Raw genomic sequence first — 22,536 nt, 5'->3', positions numbered from 1 at the left:
GACATAGTGAAAGAAGAGAAATACATTGTAGAGGATATGAAATGGCAGCTGAAAATGTCTGTAGAAGCCAACTGCCCATACAAGTTCCACAATAACACATATTCATTTATTCTCTCGGGGTGAAATCCTGGCTTAGTCACAAACCATGGGAGTTTTGCCATTGACTTCACTAGAGCCAGGATTTGCTGCTTTTGGTTCCACAAACAGTGTTTGTCTCATTTTAAGTGCAGAAAGATGTTTAAAAATTAAGAAGAAAATGAAGTCTGAAAATCAACTTGAAAAATTGGACTAGGGGTATAGAAACCTCTTGCTCAGAAACCAGTTGGGTGAACAACTTCTGCATTAATGAATTCTCTTGTCTGTGACTGGCTGGAAATGGTAATAAATGTTGTAATGTTTATATCAGCTACCAGCCATTTTTATTGTGTTTATGTATATCTATATAATAGATATAAGATATGTTCTTCTCCTCTCCTATTTATGCATTCTGGAAGAAAATTCCCACTAAAATGAAATTTCAAGAAAAGTTGCAAAGAATTACTTTGCCTTTTCTTTTACTCAATGGGTAGAGAATACAAAAAGTAATAAAGAAGCAAATTCTTAATAATCTGTAAACTAAGTATAGTTTTATAATGAATGAAGGATAAAGGTATATTTTAAAGTAAGAGTCAAATCTTGATCTTTTGGAAAACAACAGGGTTTCTTAGCTGAGTTTCAGTAAAGTTGGTCTTGATGTCTAAGTAAATATCACTTGGGAACATTTGCATAAGAGAAGAAGATATTATTTGATTAATATATGGATATATAATATACCTAATGATATGCAAATAGAGCTTCTTAGGGTGTTAGCAGCATAATGACATTATATAATGTTATTTCTGACTGACAACCTTAACTTTCACACCCTTTGCAAGATATCTAAAATGTCATATTAAGATAATTAATTAAATAAATAAAAAATCATCCAGTTCCTGAAGTGTTTTTTATCAGAACAAAAATTTATTATAAAAAAACTTTTGCATTTTTTCTGAAAAATTAAACACCGAACCATTGACAAAAATATATTTACATAATTCAGGCTAAAGATCTTTTGTAAATGTTTAGTTACCACATTCAAACCTTTCAACACTTCTCCTGATATCACATTTACCTTACAAAGACACAACAAGAATTCAAAGAAAAAAAAAACGTTAAAAAACTCTGATAATACAAAGGTTGTGAAATGAGCTGTCAGAATCCCGGAAGCTAGAAGTTATGGCTGACAGACTGTCCTTAATGCATGCTGTGTGAAAAAAGCAAATGGCACTAATGCATGTCAGCTGAGTTTGAAATCTGAACCTCTCAGCCCATCCTTCCTTCTCTGTTGGAGTTATGGTAGCTGTTCCTTTCAGGTCTGATCTTCAAACTTGGCCTCACTGTTGTGGTTAGAAAATGTGTGTGTCAGCTGCACGCAAAATAAATCATTGCTCCAACAGCTCCATTTTGTTCAGGCACACTCTGATGCAACAACCAGAACATGAGAGGTGAGTTACAAATATTTAGTTCTTTCCTTGGGCTTCTGAGGTTTAGTCAAATGGGCAACAGTTCAATGTACACATATTCAGAACACATTTGTTTTTACCTGCATTCTATCTTCGACCCCCACTATAGTTTATTGCCCTTTTATGTATTTCTAATTTGCAATGCTCAATAAAGACAGAACTTAGAAAGTGAAATATTTGTTTAAAACCTATGGAAACTCACAGATGTAACTCACAGACCTGTGCTGAAGTTTGTTCCCCGTTAGGAACTGGCTCATGCCTATAACTGCATGAGGATAGACAACACTTCCTAGGATTGCTCTGTTCCCAAAACTGTCTCTGGTAGTACTTGTGGAAAATAACTATATTTCAACACATCATGAAGCTAGCTTAAAGGAAGGAGGACATACTTCCACTCATGCCTTTAAAAGTTTAAGAGTACAAATAAGCATGAAAGCAGCCTTTACTAGTTGTCAGCCTAAGAAATCTCTCCTGCATTTCCTAAGATGCCACCAACATTAATTCAGATAAAAAGAAACTTTCTCAAACTGTTCAAAACCCTTCTACACCTTCTAAAAATAGAGTTTAGCTTGGCAATATGGATAAAATACTATCTTCTACTATATCTGATTTCCAAACCAGTTATCAAATATTCAGTACTTGTAACCTATAAATGCAAAGGTTTCCCTGTATTTCAATTTAAGCAAAGTGCCTGCTGGATTTGGTGTTCACCTTTTTTGAATGCTCCATTTCTTTAGCCTTGATTTCCAAGGTACTGTGTACTTGTATCACTGATTAACCTGAATAGCTTCAATAAGAGCAAGTCTTGACAACGTTCACTGGTTCTTGTGGGATAACACTTCCATGACCCCTATTTGTGAAACCTGTCTGCCTATTCCTGACAACAATAAACCTGAGCTCAAACAAATAGTGGAAGGTGGTGGTGGCAGAATAATAATACTGAAGATTAAAAAAAATATATATATAGAAACACATGCACACAAAAATCCACACAGTGCAGGAGGTATTTAAAAAAATTAGAACATCTGAGATAAAAAGGTGTAGAGAACATGACAGTCTGTCAGTAGAAGTCTGAGCTGATAAAGCCAGCAGTTTGTTGAAATGTAACGGTGTTCTGCTAAAATGCTAGGAGAGTAACAAGGCACCCATGCAAAAAGAAAAAAAAAAAAAAAAAAAGATGGGATGAACATTTTAATTAACTCATGTGCAATTTTAATTAAAAACATAATGTGTCAGGAAAATGAATAATGCCTTGGGGCAATAAAATAGCTAGATTTTTTGTTCAGTCTTCTGCTTCATATCTTTTATGGAAGTAGGATATTATTGTTAAAAGAAAAAATAAAATAAAATAAATAAATAAATAAATAAACAAACAAACACCCTCTCCAGCCTTCTAACGCTCTCCACACACATCCCAAAAAGAACATGTAATAAAAAGCAAACATGTATGTGTGGGGGGAAAATATATATATATATATATACATATATATATATATATATGTATGTATATCAAAGAAGATATTCTATGTGTTGCCATTATGCTGGTTGTGCCATGATTTTTCTGGATTTTGACACAAAAACTGGCATTCAGCTATGAAATCATTGTCTTTGTCTTAAAGTATGCGTAGAAGATGTGGATGTCCCCATATTTTTTGAGTGAAAACTTGAAATGTCAGAGTATTACCGGGCCTTGACGAAGAGGTGGTGGTTTCCACCCTTTGCAGAAGAAGCTGTCTAAAGTCACTGTGATTCTCTCACCTGAGATGCCAGATATCTCTACACTTTTAAATGAGAAAAAGAAAGCTTTCAAATCTTAAAAAGGAAAAGGATTAAAATAAACTAAAGGAAAAAAATTTGGGGAATGTTAAGTTTTCCCCAAATGGAAAATGTGGAATGTCCAAACCTATTTATTTCTTCTTTTTTGCCCAGATACCACTGGGCCCTCACTGAAGGAGATGTGAAATTCTAGCAGCTATAGCATTGCCTGGGGCAAAGGCAGGGTCACGAGCACCATCATGTAACACATTTTAAAGGCTGTCAGAGATACTTCTTCAGTCCCTGTGTCCTCAGCAGTACCAGTCACTGGCTTGCTGCAGGGACCTGCTACCTGGTCATACCTTTTCTGCAGCTCACATCATTTTGACCGTAAATCACATCTAAATTGTGAGAAGGCTGTTTTCCTTAATGCACTCTGAAAGCGTATGAAGCTTTGTGTGCAAACAGTCGTGGGCCACATCCGGTCTGCAGCAGATCTTCCAGATCTCTGGCAATACACTGGCTTTGCTAGGAAGAGCTGACACCCAGGATCTCCTCTAAATACACCTATATGTATCCAAGACCCTAAATTTAGGTTTCTGACTTTGAAATCCTGTTGCCAGTTATAAACCATGTTTCCAGCCTGATTTAGCTTTTGCCCTTCTGAAAGCAAGCAGAAAAAGTAGGTGCAGGGCTGTGATGAGCTAGAGGCTGTGATGAGCTAGAGCCCATGAGTGCCCAGGAGAGAAGACCCACCCAGCACCACTCACAGTCCACCTGCTGCCTGCTGTGCCACTATGGACAATATACTGAGTCTGAAAGTAGAGGTAACAATACTGAGCTTGGACAAATGCTTTGAGAGCAAACAGTGTTCGTAGCATGAGATATTACCACTAGCAATGAAGTGACAATCCCTACAAGACCTACATTTAAAAAGCAGATCTTGACACTTGCAATGAGCAGCCCATTCCCCAGTCTGAGCAACAGACTGAAGCAACAGCACAGGAGTTCCCCTCAGAGCAGATGCTCAAGAATGAACAGCTGCAATATTTCATGGCAAACTTTCTCCCTCCTCAGGGCAATGGGTAGGGTGAGGGCTCACTGCACAGCCTGAAGATCACCCCACAGAAGCACCTCTGCCACTGGAGCTGTGGCAGTGTCAGCAAGCACTGTCACCTTTACCAGGAAAAACTCAAAGAACCAAGCAAAGCTATGGTTTTGAGTAATACAGAAAGTAGTAGAGAGCTTGCCACATGCAGGGTTCAGAACCTGAACAAACAAAAAGTTAGAATTAGCTTACTAAAATGAGCCACTGCCACTGCCTCCCAGGACACTGCATTTGGATCTTTTATATGTTTGTGTTCACTTAAAACAACTAAATTCCTGTATGCAAAGTTATAATGTCTGTTTTCCAGAGCCTAAAGGGAAAATCTGAATTGATTTTCACTGTACAGAAAATTCCTTAGCAAAAATGTCTCCTATTATTTGTTTTGTTTTTCCTTTTTGTTTCCCATCAAATAATAGGCTATAGCACATCTAATAAGTAAAAAGTATAATTCCAGGTTGCACACACTATTGCTGAACAAATTATGTTTTAACAACTGTGTTTAACAAGGTGCATGCCATTTACTTCTCAAAATGAGCTTGCTTTTTGTCATGGCAGGACTGCCCACAATAAGAGTTATTTTTATGCAAGTTCTGGGAAATATTCTAATTTAATTATTTTTTTCTTTTTCTCTCTCCTTCCCCTCCCCCCGCTGCCACTCATTCACTTGAGTCTAAGACTGAAGGAATAGTAAAACACCATTTGGTTTAGGAGAGCAATAACAGTTCATGTTTCAGATCCTGAATATTCACAATAAACTGAAACAAATTATTACAGAATTATTCATCAAATTGCTTTGAATAACAAATGCGTGCTGTGGAACTATGGTCTGAAAAGCAGACAGTTCACAAAGAGGCAAATACGGTAAAATGAATTAAGTAAATTCTTCAGTTCTAATTAGGGTTTAGACTACTATACTCTTGGATCCTCTGAACAGCAAATTACTTCATAGCTGCCCCATTGATTTTGGTGAGATGATCTGATACTGGGATTATTTACAATATAAAGATTTTGCCATGGAAACATCCAAGTAATAGAAAAGAAAAGCAATCTGATAACTTGACCCAGTATATTTGTTTCTGGCCATAAACTAGAAGGATCTGAAGAATGTACTTATTTCCTTGAGCCAGAAAGCAAATTTCTTGGCTTGTCTCTCAGAACCTGTTTTCAAGCTTGCACCAAATATTAAGGACTGAATATTGCAGGTCTTTCTCATTATTCCTCTCTAGGTTTGGCCAACAACAAGATTGTGTGCTCTGGGTACTGTGAGTTGCACAGCCTGAACTGAGTAGTCAGTGACTAAGGAGAGAATCTTGAAGGGTATTTCCAGATACTGGATAAAAGTTATTTCCTTTCAATTCCTTCTTCAGTTTGGTTAAAACTATTTCTGTTTTGCCTAGTAAGTATTGGCGTGCATCAGAAAATTCATCTGGTCACATTTGTTTTGGTAGAAGTCCACACATGGACAGTGCTGCAATAAATGTGCCTGCCTTTGAGACAGATGGGAATTGTAGTTAAATAATAACACGACTAGCTGCAAAATCAGAATTTTTCATGGAGTTCTTTAAGAGGTGTAGAAGTGGTCTATAGTCAAATTGTTCATATAAACAAGCTCTGTACTGTTATTTTGTAGACTAAACATAAGATCTCATTTCCAAAAATGTTGCATGAGAAGTGTTCCTCAGCCCTTTAGAGCACCAATGTTCTTACCTGCCTAAATATCTGCTGTATCACCTATGCTACTAAGGGCTGACTGGCAATTAAATGGTAGTTAGTGGAGTCTTTCCTCCTGTGTAAAAGAGCTCTCTCTGGCAAAGCCTCTTTCTGTATGTGCCAGCCACTTGCTTGTAAGTCAAGGGTAGAAACACAACACAAGCCTCTGACCAAAGATGCTCTTCTTCTCTGCCAGATGGACCCCACCAGCCCCCAGCAGACCAGGATTCTCAAAGCGAGTCCCATGGTCTAAGTAGCTGAACTCCCTGCCTGTGGCACCAGCCCTGTAAACATTTGTTGACTCACCAGATTCAACTGGCCCTTTTAAATGCCTTCCCTTTGACTGGGAAGACTGATAAAAGAAAACCTACCTGTGCTCCAGAGTCCCTTACTGTTGCTCCCAGGGTTCTGTAATCCCCCTTGGTACTCCTCAGGATGCTCCTGGCTGCATTATTGGACCCAAATGAAACAGCAGCAGATAATAGATTCTTATCTAGACTCTTCTCCTATAGATACCTACAAATGTTTTGTATGATGGTTTAAATTTGTGAGCCTTAAAATTTTACCTAAAATGGAAGGGGAATAGATCGTGTAAAGATTCGTATACATTATCTGATCTTCATGTACAGCACAATCAGTGCCATAGGTCCATAAATATTTGTGTCTGTGTAAGTACATAACAATGGTACGTATCTACTGTTATTTTGACTAGTATATGTATAAGCTAACCCTCTTGCTTTGGGGTATCAATTCATCCCTATAGGCTTTCTCCCTTCTGCTCTGTACTTAGCATTTCCAGACTGTACAGGTAAGTTGCATGGATTGACAATATGGTGTCTCAAAGATCCTTGAGACAAGATGTCACACTTACATTAGTCTGCAGCACAATGAAAAATAGTGGTTTTACAGGTTTTAGCAGTAGGCTTTGCTCATTTTCTCTTAAACCTCCCTTTATGGGCAATACATATTGTCAAGAAAAAAAAAAAAAAAAAGAGCTTTGCAAAAATTCAGAGGAATGATGTTCATATCCACAGTTAATGTTGTCTGTTGCAGATGCAAAGATAATTAATGTAATCTAACACATCTTGAGGTAAACTAATGTGCATACAGATATAAACAACAATTCCAATCTTTTAAAGAGCGCAAATCTGGTGCTTATTATAACAGTTCATAATCACTCCCGTTTCAAGTTCTGCATGAGAATATGCTATAATGAGGAATTTAAAATCTTCTAATTAGACATGATTTTATAAAACAGACAGATAATTAAAATGGTGAGGGTTGCACAGAGAAGGACGAGAAAACTCGGTAAAACAGACAAATGAAGAAAGAGGATATTAAAAAAAAAAAAAAAAGGAAAAAGGAAAAAGAAACAGAAAACATTGCTGATGTTTTAGGTTTATCCTACAAAAATTGAAGTATATTGCAGTTTTAGGTTTCAAAGTGCCAAAATCTACTATCAAACATTTTTGATAAGGTAACACTAACTATGCTAACACTATGCTAATAGGTAGACTCATACCAACAATTTTATTTAATTAAAGAATGCTTACTAAGCCTCAGGGTTTGTTTTCCTAAGTTGTATTGCAGTAGTAGTATTGCAGAAAGGGAAATTGTGGTTTGCAGACCACAGTTGTTAAAATGGATCAAAACATGTGGATAGCCTTTCTTAGCTGGAGAGCCACTGCAGTTATTTTTCCTGCTTTATATTCAGTGAGAGATTGATACAAAGCAAAAATATTTTCTGTATATTTTAAAGAATGAGGGTGATGTCCTTTTGCTAAAAGACAGGAAGGGGTAAGAAGTTGATTGTACACCAAACAACTCTTCTTCCACCACAGAGTGTGGATGCCAGGTGGGATGCTGAAGGCTCATTTGAAGAGGAACATAACAGCAGCTGATTATCCCTTGTTAGCAAGATACATCAGATCCCAAAGGAAGGATGGTCTTAATTCCTTCTTTTAAATTGATTCTGGAAGATGAGTTCATCTTGACTTTGTGGTTTTAACAGAAACATTTTTAAAGACTTGGGGATTAAATTTTAGCTGGGAGACTCATTTTGTTTTATGTTGTCACTGAACCAGCTGATTTTTCCCAACGGTTTAAGCTATTTCCAGATTGTAACAAGGGATGCCACACGCTAGCTAGATACCAAGCAAGTGCCTATCCAAAGAGTCACTGTATTTCCAAATGCTCCATACCAGTGGGAGAAATTCAAGGAACTACATATGTTGCTTCTAGTTTCCACAATATTTTGGGTGTGACTGACTAGACTCATATGTTCCCGTATTTCACCAGCAGATATGTATTGGACTCAGAAACAATTCCGCACGATCAATATGAAAGTGATATGTGAAGCCAAGAATGCTATTACTTAAGAACGTGCCAACTACGTTAGATCAATACATAAAGGTCAACTCACTCAAACATATCTATTTCTGATCAATCAGTTCTAAATGCGTAACTGGGAAATTTTTGATCAGCTAGGAGCTAATCTGCATATATCAAAAGAGCAATGTTTCTCTGTACTGATAAATATCTATCAATATTGCAAGTGTTGTTTATTTTGTGAGGAATTATTTATTCTTGACTAAGTATAAGAATGATAGCAAAGAAAGCAGTTCAAAACTCATCCAAAAGTGAATTTACCTTGTTGAGTAAAAAGATTTCAGTATGATGTTTTGATGCACTTGTTCAGCAAGAAATGACTAACATGTCATAGGAGATAAAATCTGCCTTTATTTTTCCTCTCACAAATAAAGCTAAAAATGGCTAAAATTGAAATAGATAAAACAGAACCTTTTGAAAGAAACTAAAATGGTATTGGGGAAAGGCTCATTGACTTTTACATATTGTAACAGATAAAATGTAGAGATATTTGACATTACAATTATTTTACTTTTGAAAAGGATATGGAATTTCATGAAGCAAAATCTCTAACAACATCATTCCCTATTTGCAAGCTAGTATTGACATGCCATTGTCTTTTCTCTCTTCTCTTTTAGCTTTTACACTGAAATGATATCTCTGGCTGCTGGCACTTTCATCTTAAGCTTCAGCAGCAATAGAACTCTCATGTGGATCATGTATTGCTATAGGTTAAAGTGAAAGAAGTGGCAAAGTCTGTATTTTTCTACAGGTGCACTTGATATAGCATCATTCAAGTGGTTATTTCACATTCTGTAGATAGATTTTGTGAATTGTCTAGTTGTAAGTGTGACTTCACCAAACTCCAACATCAATGGCAGAAGGACTGTCAGTTTCTGATCCAATATCATCATATCAGGGTGCTCTTTCAGGTCCACGGTCTTCTTCAGAGATGGGAAATACAGCTTTCTCTCTCTCTCTCTCAAAAAAAAAAAAAAAAAAAAAAAAAAAAAAAAAAGTTTAAATTAGCTTTGCTTCTCTGCTTGGCTCTGTAGATATTGCCATGTTCAAAGAGTACTCTAAGCCTTGGCCTATTGGAGTTGGGTGTCTTTACACTTCATTTGAAGTCAATCATTCTGGTTTATGCTAAAGAAACATGAGACCTGATCACACCTCAGCATTAAAGATAAGATTAGTTTGAACCAAAGAGACTCCATACAGAGAATAGTGCATAACTTCTAATGGCTTTGGGTTTGAAGATATGGAGCTGGAAAGAGAATTATACATATTTATGATATGTGTTTTCTGTCAAAACTGAAATTAGGAGATTGTACTATACACTTATACCTATCCTTAATAAACTGTATTGTATAATGTACTATATAATGTCTGTATAATGTACTATATAATGTACTATGTACTATACCTATACTTAAACTTAATGACTTTCCTTTTTCTCAAAAGTCAAAATTTACATATATTGAAATTTTCTGAGGCATTGACATTTGACAAAAGGTGACATTTGCTCTGCCTTACGAAAATTTGATATGAAGCAATCTGAGGTGAGGTGGGTGGGGAATGTTTAATAATGTCTTTTTTTTTTTTTTTCCTTTACCATAACAGGTAGATTCTCTTTTTTGATATCTTGTTGAAAAAGTCTTTCTGCTGCTAAGAGCAGAACAGACTTGTATTTCATACGTATCTACTTCCTCTCCTTGCTAAGGCATATATACTGTGGCCTTTCTGTAGTGATCTAGGCCACTGTGGCAGTGGCCTGCTATTTCAATATGCCTTGGTCTTAAAGCAAGTGCCTGAGAGCCACAGCTACCTGTTATCCAATATAAAATCAAACATTTTTAGTCTCTAGAATTGAGAGATGTCTTGCTTGAATGGAGGCCATCCAACCTAACTTCTACATGTATGTACGGGTGTACAGAGCTAACAAATGACAAAATTGTCTGAGTATGGAGATAGGCAAAATATTTCTATATCCAGTTGCTCAAAATTGATTAGTAGAAGCTATCTGGGGCTGCTTGAGGAATTTTTGACTGCTAGACCAAGAAAGAAAACTACTTAAGATAGTAAAGAGAAGTAGAGAAGGAAATTAAAGATGTGTGATAAACTGCAGTTTTCCTAATTTTGTGGTTTATTACATCATGTAATGTGTGTTTATGCACTAAGCAGAGCAGAAAAGTAACTATCCTCACTCAGTAAAGGACTTTCCTACGGTATTTTGTTTAAGAACTATTGAAAGGCCAGTAGGACCTAAAGAAACTCTAGTATATCAAAAACTCATTCATGGCTTGCACTGGAAGGTTTAAGTAACATGAGCTTTTGATGTTTTTATTTTAATAAGCAAAAAGATGAAAGAGTTTTTCTTTCTTCTCAACCAAAAGCCAAAGATTCACAAATTAAGCTTTGTTCAAGGTGTATAATAATTTGAAAAGGATTTTTCTCCTCAGTGAACATCTGATCAGTTCCTGTCAAAATGCATTTTTAAACTGTCTCTTCCTGCTTTTTCCCAGTAGGTTGGAGCATGCCCTAAAAGATTTTCACACTGCAGGTGGGCTATTGGGAGCTTTAGAAGTAAAACCAGATTACTGAATGTCCATGGAGAATGTGGCATCTCCACACAGAGAAGAAGATGAAAACAAAAAGCAAAAATGCTCTGATGGAAGAAAAAAAAAAAAAAAAAAAAAAGCTGAAGTAGAGACTCTGGCAAGAATTACCTAAGGAAGAAAGAAAGAAAAATGTTGTCTTGGATATTGAAAGCCATTGTGTCACACTGTAACCACAAAGGACTTTTTTTAACAGAACTGAGAAGCTAGCTTTCACCACTGCTGTACTACCATTACAGAGGTGAGAAATGTTTACTTAGGAAGTGAAATTCTTCACAAATGACAACGTAAAAACATTAATACCTATGAAACCCCCAAATTCATTTCCATAAATATGTATGGAAACAGACACACACACATATATATATAATTCCTGGATCATATCCACTGAGTCTGATGCAGTGTTTCCTAGGCTGACCTCTTCCCCTGTGTTTCACTGGAGACTTCACCCTGTGGGGTTTAATCTGATGTTTGCCATTGCTTCTGCCCCTGCTGGGGCAGGAGCTGCTGAGCCTGTATACCATCGCACCACAGTGTGGTCTTTCTCCTTTACAAGTGCTGTTTACCTTGGGGCCATGCTGACTTTCTCCAGCACTACTTCAAAGGTGTTTAAACTACAGGCAAAGACATAAAAGGCAAAGACTGGTTCAAGCTTCAGTAAAACCATTGTTTTACTAATCTGTTCACTTGAGACCTTTGAAAGCAATGACAACACAACTGGCCTTGGATTATCCATTTACGGCCACATTTTGTCTCACAATTGAGTTAAACAACTAGTTATTCCTATAGCCAGAAAGCATGAACAGAATGATAAGGGAAGACTGATTTATGATCACTTGGTATCTGAAAGGTGTAGCATTCTATTTAACAAATAGTATTCCTTTAGATTGGAAAACATCGTAAACACATTGGAAAACCTTCAACCCAGATCCATAAACCACATGAATTTTTTTAAGATTTTAATTTAGCTATCTGTTTTGGATTACATAAATAAAAAGAAATGAATTCAATATTTTCTTTTTAAAATAAATCAATTCTGCTACATCGGAATTACCGACTAGATTGAGCATTATGGAATGTATAAAACTGCATCTTTAACAGACACGACAACATTTCTCAATGAGAATCAAGCAGTTTGCAGTGACCTTCATGTTGATCAGTGGGGGGTCAGTACTGGCATTAAATCATTTTGATTCACAGATGAGATCAACATATTCATATTTGTTTGCCAAATGTGTATTTTAATTTAAGTTTCCTCTGATTGATGCATGTAATTTATGCTGCTTAGAACTAAGGCGTCATATTTTTCTTTTTTCCTAACTAACCGGGGGAGACTTTCTTGGAAACAGATAAAGGAAAGAGTCCAGTAATTTGTAGCAATGTGACTACAGCCACACATGTTCTAGAATTAATGTTCTTCATTAGGGTGAGGAGTATCAGCTGTATATATACATCAGGATTTTAATTAACTTGGTCCCCACAACAGGACACATGATTCAAACTGTTTTTGCTTTATTCCTTATTAGATTAAAAAAAAAAAAAAAAAAAAAAAAGATGTAGAGTTAAAACAGAAAAAAAAAAAAAAAGGAAAAAAAGAAAGAAATCAACACCAACCCATGCACATGCAACAATAAAATACAAAATCTAAGTGTTGCAGTAAAGGTCAAGAATTTTTCTATAAATGAGAATTAATCACCAGGAGTAACTTGGCACTGACAGCTCTCAGAGCTGCACTCTGGCTGAGAGTTTAGCACTTCTACCATGTCTAACTCAAGGGTAGATAATTATTCATGGGGTAGTTTAATATATTTTTTTTAATATAAACATAATATAAATAATATAAATTTATTTTTAATATAATAAAATATATTTATTTAATAAGATAAAAACACGATCAACACAATTGTATTTAAAAGTAACTTGTAATTGGCTACAAAAACTGCTGAAAAGGAGGAAGGATGTGGAGTCAGAATTAGGGGCATATTCTGACAAAAATGACTACTTTTCTGTAACAAAATGTTTTGAAGCTTGTGAATCATACTCATGAGCCCCTTTCTCCACCTCTCGAAAATTTCCACAGATACCTTATTATGTAAAACAAAATTGCTGCCTAGAAAATAAAGCCCTTTTTTAAAGCAACGCAGACAAGAGCAGGACAGTGCATTGCATGCACTATTTGGTGTGACTCACATCAGGTTGCAGCTGAGTTTGCACATTCAGTCAGTCAGGTGGAACTGGACGTTGGATTAAGTAAACCCTGTACTGACTCAACATAATTCAATGGCTTGGGGTATGGAAAGGGACTGACACGAATGGCTCCACCACTGCATTGCACTGTGACAGATGGGTTGTCCTTTAAGCTAGCGCTGAACGTGCTGTCAAGGGAAAACTGCATTTTACTCTGTGAGTGACTGGTTCACATTTCACCTGACCTCTGTGTAACCAAACTGAGGACTGGATTTGCAACCATCTTGGCTGAGCATTTTGTATTTCACTGAGCATGAATTATAGATATGAAAAATACTGATGGGTGAACCTCCATTTATTTAGCTTTTCCTTGAGTTTGAGTGGATAACAAAAGTCTGGATGCTTTTATGAACTGTGATTGAACAAATACACAAGGACTTATGCAAACATGGAGTTTCAGTACACAATTTTAAAGGTGGCTTAAACATCTGTAGAAAAGGAAGACCAGAAATAAGCCATCTGACTGGAGACATGAGGTGAAATTGCAATTGCTTGTCAAATCCACACTCTACCAATTTTCTGTAGGTTCTTCGTATAGATCAACCTCTAGCTATGTAACTGAGGTTATGATTTTGAAGGGTTCACATTTTGTTATGAATTGTCTATATCTCTGTCTCCACTTTCTGAGAAGTAGGAAATTTGGATTAAAAAAAAAAAAAAAAAAAAAAAAAGTTTGTAAAATTTTTGAAATTTGGCTACTCATTTGCATTGATTGCAATGGTGTTGTTACCATTTGGTAACAAGGCTAGAAATTTCAATGGAAGGGGGTGTGTGTATGTGTCTGTAGAATAAGGCTTATAGCCTATGCCTAAAATTTTTCGTTTGTTTATTTCTTTGTTATTTTTTTTTTGAGGTAAGAATAGTAACATATGTATTATGCTCTCTACCTCTGTGCATTCACACAGTGTCTTGTTTAATTCTAAGCATATTTGCATGTATACATATATTCAAGAGAGAAATGGATAAATTCACATACAATATCATATAGGCCTCCACAAAGTATTCTTCTTGCTGGTCAGAGGAAGCAAAGTCAGCAAGAAGTGCCTTGCTCTCTGGATGCAAGGAGCTGGTTTTTGTGCTCCTTAAATCTCTGGAGAGCTTATTGCTGATCTTGAACCAGCTTCAGAGAAAGGCCTCTCTTCTCCACAAAGATGACCTTTGTGCTTTCTATAGAAATTGTGATTGTGCTGGAAGCCTATAGGTGCCAGCCACTGCCATGTAATTAATCTAAATTATATATTTTGTGGAATATTGTTGGTTAGGACTCAAGACATAGTGAGTTAAAATGTTATGATTTGTACAAGAACCCATATCTGAATGCATCTGCACTGCTGTGGCCACAATGCTCCCCTTGAACAATGAGTGCGTTGCAAAAGTGAGATACAGTTTATTTAACTAAAGAAATTATGAAGATGAAGTTTGCATGAAGCTAAAACTTCTGGAGTTGGTCTCAGCATAATTTTTGTTTTCAGACACAAATTCAGGCTGGAATATTACTTCTGATTACATACTTCCTAACCCACTTATTTTAGGCATCCAAGATGTAATTCAGAGCAACTAATATCCTAAATTTCTTATGCAATGAATAGAGAAGGTATATAGCTAGAAATAGGTGGATTTGATACTAAAGATAGAACAGACTCCAATAGCTTTAACTCTGAAACAGTGGAAAATAGAAATGCTGCAAAGCAGTGTGAAGGATTCCAACATGCTGATGAAACGTTTTAGAGATCTTGGCACAGACAATTATACTGCATGCTCCAGGTAAAACAACACTAGTCTCCATTATTTTCCAGGTAAATCTTTTATTATTATCATTATTATTATTTGTTTCTAGTATCTTAAACTGCCCTGTTAGTCAGAGTAATGGAAAAGATGCTTGCTATCATTCTGGAGCCACTGGGGCTAGACAGTACTTTAACTAATAAAATTTCTAATAAAATAAATTATAAACTTAAATGAAAAAATGCATAAAAATTGTTTCATTATGTCATAATGTTTTATGAAATCACTTTGGATTATTAACTGATTTTTTTAAGACATAGTCATTTTGGCATTATAGTACATTTATTGTTAGTTGGTAATAAGCAAGTAAAATCTAATTATTGTGGGCTTAATACAAAGAAGTTTGATGCTGATGTGACAACAAGACACTGTTGTCATTTTGTTCTAGGGAGATAATGTTATTGTTTTGTTGATAAGATATGTAACTGGGTGGTTATGTCTGTTATGTAATAAATCCAGATGTTGCAGTAAACCTACTGTAAATCCAGAGATGTATGCCTGGAAGCAGATCTGGCAGTCAAAATCCAGGTTGCACACCCCCTTTGTTCATGAAAATCACAGGCTCCATTTCCAGCCATCAAAAAATTGCCTATTATCAAAGTCATTTATCTGCTAGTTATTTCCATACCATTATTCCTTACACTGTTCCAGACACCAATTATAAGGAAATATTGTAAAATATTTCTTAAAAAAATAAAAGCTCCCTCTCTCTCTGCAGGTTGATTTGACGAGCTCTTGTACATGGCAAAGCTGACTACTTTCCAACAACTTGATTTCACAAATGGAAAAACAGCATCTGTTTTCCTGCAGCTCCACATATGGCTCTTGTCGCTGCTGTGCAGAGTGAAGCAGGTAGCCCCCGTCCACCCTCTGGAGCTCTGCAGCCCCCCGGGACAGGACAACATCGGTCGGCTGCAAGGGATGCCCGCTCCCCAGACGGTTGGAAGCTGGTACTCTGTCAGCATATGCAAAGAATCCCTCAGAGCAGCAACCTGTGGGGAAAATACTCAGACGTGGATTTAGGGCTCCTGTGCTTGTCTTTTTGGTACAGGGATTTAAGTACATCTACTCCAAGGCATGATTGCTCAAGGACTTCAGAAAATATTTAGCGGTCATCAGTGGAACATGTGAGGCAGTCAATTTGCAGACATAGTATTGTGTACATATGAAGAAAGAAAACTGTGCATCTATGCCAAAATTAAGATAAAATGCATTTTTTTTTTTTCTTCAAGGCACATTATTCGTGGCTCTGCAAAGTATGCTACCTAACACCTCTTCTAGATCCATTTGAGGAATCTGAAACTGAAATGAGATAAAAATAACCATTTCTTTTTCTTCTTTTATTATGTTTTGGTAAGCATGTGTGCTTGTGAAGGTCAAGGGATTGGCAGTGTCAGAAATTGAATTTCTGAATACATCCACAGCCCAGGTATATTTCAGACAGATGCTCTCATTCTCAGACTGCCCTGCCAATGACCTTAACCCTGATTTGGAAGGACAACTCAATCTACTATAAAGAGGAAAGGTGATTTAGCCTCCAGCCATGCTGGCAGAATCTTGGACCTCTCTGAACGCAGTTTGTCATTTGTGCAAAAACATCAAATCATTTGGTAATGTGAGCTATCTCTTAGTAGTGATTAAACTGAGACTAATCTCTAGTTTTTCGCTCTAAAATCTGGCTCCAAATGATCCCATTGATTAAATACTCTGTTGTGTTTTTTCCCTTTTCCATAAACAAATATCATATATAACTATCTATTTATCCATCTATGCCACTGTTTCTGACTTCCTGAAAGCCAGACTTGAGAAAATAAAAGAATATTTTGTCTGAGCTTCATTCAATGTGAAAGTCAGTTTTCTGATAACCTGAGAATCAGGAAAAGAAAGATTGGCACAAAAGAACAGAAAGTCATTGCTGGAGATTGCTGGAGACAAAGAGAACATTTACCCACATCTTCAAAACAAAAAGTCTGGCTTGTAATGTCATTCTAACAACCCTAAATAACAGTACACCCTCTGGGGAGGCAGCATCTAGGCTCATGGAATCAGAAGGCACTATGATCCAGGGCATGCACTGACACATGGCTGCAGCAAGGCTTCTTTAAAAGCAAATACCACAACCCTGAAAACTGAATGCAGTCCCTCTTTGGGGCAGAAGGAGTTAAAGAGCTAAGATAAACTGGTTCTCGCCATGGTTCCAATGGAGAAAAGCCAACCAGACCACTTTGCTTGGCCTCTATGGCTTCAGTCTTGCTGTAACTTGGTGAATTGCCTGTTATGAAGCAAGTGCTCTCTTTGTGCTCTGTAGAAGGTAAGTCCACTGAAGTCCACAAGAAGAGACAAGTTTGGGTTTTAGGTGGTTTGACCCTCCTGTGTCTAGGAGGTAGCAGAGATTTCCCATATTACATGGTTATCTCATTTGGAAAAATGCTGGGACCTACAGTAAAACCGAAAGGCCAGGAGGGAAGCAGAGTACCTGCCAAGCGGAGTACCTCCTATAGACAGACACTGTGGCAAGGAAGCCTCAGGTGTCTACTTTGCATGGCTGCTGAATGTCTTCTCATGTACTGAATGACAAACACATGGAAAATAATGCTAGAGTCATTTAAGAGTTATCTTCACCATTCTGAGAGTTAATATGCTAAAAGCTAATAACAGGAACAGCAAATTTGCAGAATAGCACAAATGATCATTTTACAGCTGCCCTCTGAATACCAGTTTCTAATTTTTTTGATAACCTTGCTTGTTAATGTATTAATAAAGATATATTTTTATTTGTCCTTTGGTAGAAGTGGCAAAGGGACAATTCACTTTGCCTGTGAGTAAGGCTACTTTATCTGTAGATAAAGCTCTTTGAAAAGAAAATATCCAAGTTTTGTCAAATGTGACAACTGCTTATAGGAAAAACACTAAAACATAAACAATGTAAAAAACTTAGGCATTGTGACATAATAGAAAAACCTGATCTCTCTTTTAACACTGAAATCTGTATTTTTTTGTTTGAATCAAGCATATATTTAACATTTTGTTTCTCTCAGTGAAATGTCACAGATGTATTTGAAATGAAGAGCAAAATTCCTCCCTTACAGAGCAGTAAATTTTCCAAGTGTTTGCAGTTTGTTCTTTTCAGATGGATGAAAAAAGGAGGGAATCCACCTCAGAAATTATTAGAATACTGTCATAGTATCATTCATCTTGGCAAAAGTTGACTGAGCAGATGATGAAGATCCACTTAACTTGGACTCAATCAAAGGTTTTGCTATTTTCATTTCACAGGCCAGATGTAGCTCATCACCAGTTGGAGCCGATTTCAGAAGAGGTGTTAGAGTTTGCTGGTCCAAGAGAGGATGTGATCCAGGCATCAAAAGGAGCCATGAGAGAAGCGTGTGTTCTCACCCCTGCCCTCAATTGTCTGCAGAGCCTGCTGCTCACTTCTGATGCCACTACACCACTGGCCTGGAGCAAGGGCTCCTGTGCTCCCCTGTTCGGCCCTTGCCTTCCAGGCTCTCCATCCAAAACTATCATCCTGCCTGTGACCAGCTACACGGCATGGACGTGGTGCCTCCACAGAAGTGAGGAGGAATTGCTAATAAACGCAGGCATGTGCTCTGTGAAAATTAGGAGCCAGCTTCCTGCTGTGTGCTTGTTTGACTCATCCACGCCCATACAGTAAGCAGTAAGGTAGCTATCTCCTTGCCACTTTTCCTTCATGACTCTTAAACTTTTTCAGTGTTTTGTAGGGAACATGTTCCAAGTTATCTGTGTAGCATCTGCTGCCTGGACTTTCTGACCTGTGCAAGAAGCTCTGTTAGTCTAAAATAACTGAAATTTATTGTTGCTGATGCCCACAACACTCAATGTGCAAAAGGTTAAGCAATACCTCATCAGTATGCAAAAACTTTGTGAAAATACTTCTTACCCTGTCTTATATCCTTAAAAAGGGGGGTGTGCCTGAAACATTGATGCCTACTCTTCCCTATTTCTGGCACACATTCTTATGAGAACATTTATTGAATATTAAAGCCCTTGCAATCACTGATAAGCACATAATAGCAATTATTGTGGTATTCATCCAGTAGCGTTCTTTTGTCAGGCTATGATTCAGCCTTATATGGAGTACTAGTCTGAGACACAGGCACGATATTGTGAGCTTTGGACTCTAACTGGAATTTCCATGGGTTTGAAATTTTTTTTTTCTGGTCATTTCACGCAGGGTGACTTTTCCTTATCTCAGAGTTTATAAGTGACTGAGTCAGTATTAGCAACTTAAAAGTTATCTGACAAGGTTCCTTCTTTCAGTGTTCCTTCCTTAAATGTTATCTGGCAATGTTTCTCCTATTTGCAGTCTCTGACTGGATAACCTGAAGTGACTAACTAGCACAGCATGAATATTTCTTAAGGATGTTGCTGTCAAACAAACCAGCAAAATAGTTGTTTGGATTTTCCAGCACATAACAGACCTGTGCAGGGGACAAAAACTAGTCAATTTACAGCTCTTACAAGGTCAAATCTCTACCTGGTCATGAAAACAGACTACATTTTGGGTCCTTGCACAGTTCTGTACTAGTTCTGTACTCTTCAAATTCACCTTCTCCACATATATGAAAGGATGAACCAATTGAAATTCCCCTTGTAGCAATATATTACAGAACATTAAAGTAGTAAATATATTTATCAATGTTAGAAAAGATCTGTTGCAAGTTTTGTGCTTCTCTTCATATTTCTTCTTTTTCTTCTTTGTCACCATGCCAGTGACAGCAACCAATAAAACATGTAAAAACTGAAAAGAAAAAAAAAAAAAACAACCACAGAAACAACAACAACAACAACAAAACAAGTTCCATTGCCCCAAGAATCACCATTTGGAACATTTTCATAAATGTTCTTTTTGAGACGTGCCCTACTCAATGAAATAGATGCCTGAAATCATGCATATTTCAATGTATTTCCCTTTCACAATCCTTCTGGACATGTATTTATATGCCAACTCGTCTTCATAAATTTCATACTGGCCTTATAATAGCACAAATTAATGATGCCACTAGAAAAGAACTCAGCTGCTTTCAAAGGAGCAATAATCATGTCAGAGGTGCAGTTGGCATGAAGATGATTGAGTTGCACCTCTTCTCTGAGATATTTTCAGGGATGAATCATCCCTTACATAACATATAGCAATGGACAATTTTTCCATGTTACTCTGATACCTCATGCCATCACATTTAATTGTGTAACAGTCAATCACTATCGCATAAATTTTCTTCCTCAATGATTTGTTGTAAGACGGTGGTAGATGTGTTTTCAGTAAGCTGATTCAAGATTTCCAGAGACACATGTCTGACAGTACACCGAATTGCAAGAACTACAGGATACTGATACACCTTTCTGGAGACAAGCTCTCTTTCTGACTTTTTGATGTGAGCTAATTGGAACTCCTCTCTTGAACATTAACTCCTCCATTGTGAGCAATTAAAGGGGAAAATTATAGACAATAAAAAGTCACTTTACTGTAAATAAAAGAACCTTATTACACACTTTGCCTAACAGACTTTTTCATATCCTCATATATCAAAGATTTGCTTTACTGCTTGTGACATTTTTCAGGCTATGCCTTGCACCTCTCTTTAAGAGAGGTTTAGATCAATTATTCATCTAATATTGCATGCTAAATATGCTTATTGAAAGTTCCATGCTTTTCCCATATCAAAGTACTGATACAGCATTGCTGATGTGATGCAGACTATTGTCAGACATTCAAATCAGTCTTCTAGAGCATTGTTTACTAAATGTAGATTACCAAATATTTGAAGAAGACAGAGTTCATTTTAACAGAAGGAATATCTTACTGAAGGTCTTCATTGTGGACTCTACTGAAGAACAAAATTAAACAGAAGCAATTTAAAAACAATGTTTTAATAATCAGGTTGTTGTTATTTGAGTGCATTTCAAGGCTCAGATAAGGCTTGAGTGTTGGCCTTCATCAGGAAACCGTTTCAATCTGCACTTTGGCTGTAGATCTGGCATGCTGCAACAGACTGCTCTTTCACAAAAGTTTCACTGAGCAAGGAATATCTCTAAACCACCTAATCTGCATGGCTGATAACATTTCACATCAGCTTCGTGCATGACTCCCCAGTATGCCAGAATGGTGAATTGGGTTTATATCTACATTGGCTTTTACCTAACTGAGAGACATTCATTCCATTTAACTTGAAACATGTAACTGAAGTGACTACATTAGCAATCTAGGTGCCCTACAATTTATGTTGTTTTATGCTGGTACATTAAGATTCAACCTCCTCAGCTGTCTCTCTCTTTCCACTGAGCCTAGTTAGCCTCAGCGAGGTGTGAAAAGCATTATGAGTTAAATTAAAGTAAAATTGAATGACATTTTAAAGAATTGTAAGACCCACAACCTTTAAAGGGGAATCTCTGTTAACAACATATCAGAATATACTCTATATAGCTATATATCAAAATATATTCTATATAGCTAAAATATCAGATCTTATCTCCTCTGTTGAGGACAGTTGACTAGACTTTAACTAGTGTTGTTATTTCAAACCTTCAATAGATACCATGTTCTTTTTAACAGAGGAGAGGGGTGCATGTACATATTTCCTAACATATTCTACCCTGCTGATACCTCAATGAAAATCAAGGATATGATATATGTAGTTGTTGGATATATTTGTTCTGTGATTACGATTTTAGTGTAAATCTTTACTGAATGGGTTCTGCATAAAGTTTGTTCAAGAGAGGGTTTGTCTAAGCTAAGAAAATGCTGAAGAAAAGAAAATCAACCTACATAACATAACATCCAATTAAGGAAGAGATGAAGATGATGGAAACAACTTCAGGTCACAGAAGAGGATGCATATAAAGGTTTCTTCCTTCTTTTATAGAAAAACTAATTTAATGACAGAAAAGGCAAAATTTACCCCAAAAAACAATATTGCAAATTGTATTCAGGATATGGATTCCAATTGAGTTTATTTTCCCTTCCACTGCAAAGTTTCCAGCTGTGCAATATGTTTCCCTTCTGTCCAGTTATACTTTGTATGCACTTAGCATGCAGTTTAGCTGCGGCCCATGTGATCTAAATCTCCACACAGAAAGTCATGCCGTTCTTAACTGGAACTGTATGAAAGGCTACCATATATTGAACTTTTCCTTTGATACATTCCCTTTTGCTGCCAGAAATGTTGTCCAGATAGAGTTTAAGGATATTGAAAATCTGCCTAGAAATTCCAGATGTTTGGCAGCCAGGCTGGGGCAACAGCTCTGCCTGGGACATTGGACATTCAGAAATACACGGTGTGTCTGCTGTGGACGTGCACAGCAACCCTAATAGATATGTAGGGCACAGAGGAGGTTCTGGGAACACATCCATCAATGGTACACTTGT

This window comes from Aythya fuligula, chromosome 2, assembly GCF_009819795.1.
Source record: "Aythya fuligula isolate bAytFul2 chromosome 2, bAytFul2.pri, whole genome shotgun sequence".
Taxonomy (NCBI): Eukaryota; Metazoa; Chordata; class Aves; order Anseriformes; family Anatidae; genus Aythya; species Aythya fuligula.
The sequence above is the reverse complement of the archived record's forward strand: the minus strand, read 5'-3'. Positions refer to the sequence as shown.